Source organism: Morone saxatilis, unplaced genomic scaffold, assembly GCF_004916995.1.
Source record: "Morone saxatilis isolate NCDOM2014 unplaced genomic scaffold, NCSU_SB_2.0 Contig21, whole genome shotgun sequence".
Taxonomy (NCBI): domain Eukaryota; kingdom Metazoa; phylum Chordata; class Actinopteri; family Moronidae; genus Morone; species Morone saxatilis.
Genome location: NW_023339774.1, coordinates 21804197 through 21805453, shown reverse-complemented (window position 1 = coordinate 21805453; position 1257 = coordinate 21804197). Strand labels below are relative to the sequence as shown.

The window sequence follows — 1257 nt, the reverse complement described above, 5'->3', positions numbered from 1 at the left end:
CACACACTGAGCCAAAGAACGAGTGGGAGGACAAACAGCTGCAGATGTGTGTTTTCACATCTAACTGTGGTAAATAAAGGGTTTATTTTGACTAGTTTGACGGCAGGGAACACAGGTACAAGGTGAGTCACAGAGGCTCCAACCAGGACTCTGACTCATTTTTTCTGGCTCATGGTGGTTCTGTTGGGTCTCTGTAAATATTGTTATAAGGAATTCGGACTAGACCTGCTCTATTTGAAAAGTGTCCTGAGATAACTTCTGTTATGAATTGACGCTATATAAATAAAATTGAATTGAATTGACTCTGGGGAAGATGAGGACATAGCAGGGACAGGAGACAGGATCTAACATCTTACTGTACAGTGTGACGACTAATAAAGACTGGTGAGTTTTATTTAGTTTCTGTGGTGAACGGTTGTATTTTTCTGTTTAATGAGGAAAATAGGTGTTTATATTTTTCTTTCTTGAGCTTTTGTGTGGTTATTTTGTTAATTGAACAGTTTAGGTACAGTGGGTTTTTAGAGGTTTTTCACCGAAAGCTGCTGGAAGCATTTGATGAGAGTAAAACAATGAGCTAAAACAGGAAAAGTAGACCTTTTTCACAGCAGCAATGTTGACATGAAACAGTAGGGTAAACACAGGCGTTACCAGTGATAGTAATTATTACTAATTGCACGTTGGCACCCTGTAAAGGCTCTGCTACACTTCCTTAGTTAGTGTCATTGGAAACGCTGGTGTTTACCCTACTATTTATGTCAAAATGGCTGCTGTGAAAAAGGTCTGTCATAGATCAGACGGTGTATTTGGTGATCTTGGAAATAGGGGAAAAACTCCACATTATTAGAACGGCTAAATCATTGAAGAAACACTACGTTTCGACCACTGTGAATAAAACGCAGCACAGCAGAGCCGGGTGATAATTCTGTCACTATTAGCGACACGTTACACATAATCATTTGTGTATTGATTGTAAATGACAAAATATTGATTTGTGCAGCTTCAGACACTCCCCAGCGAATGTTTCATCCTGGTTGATGAACGTTACAGTGAGCTGCTGTTTTAAAATGAAACTTTATATTTGTGAGGTGTTTTTTAAAGATTCAGCAGGAACCAATGAGGCTCAGACAAAATGCAGAATAAGGTTTATAAGAAAGTTTAATCTTTATATTTTTAGTCGATAACTGTTAAATAAGCGAGGAATGACATGTGAAACTGTTCTGTGCTCAGTCCGCTGATCCACCAGCACACCTCCACTGA

The 1257-nt window shown here is 38.9% G+C and overlaps 1 protein-coding gene across 1 annotated transcript in view; it reads left to right on the top strand.

Moving 5' to 3' along the window:
- Positions 1-1257, top strand: part of grk3 (G protein-coupled receptor kinase 3) — a 35809-nt gene that overhangs the window by 26136 nt on the left and 8416 nt on the right. The window lies entirely within an intron of this gene.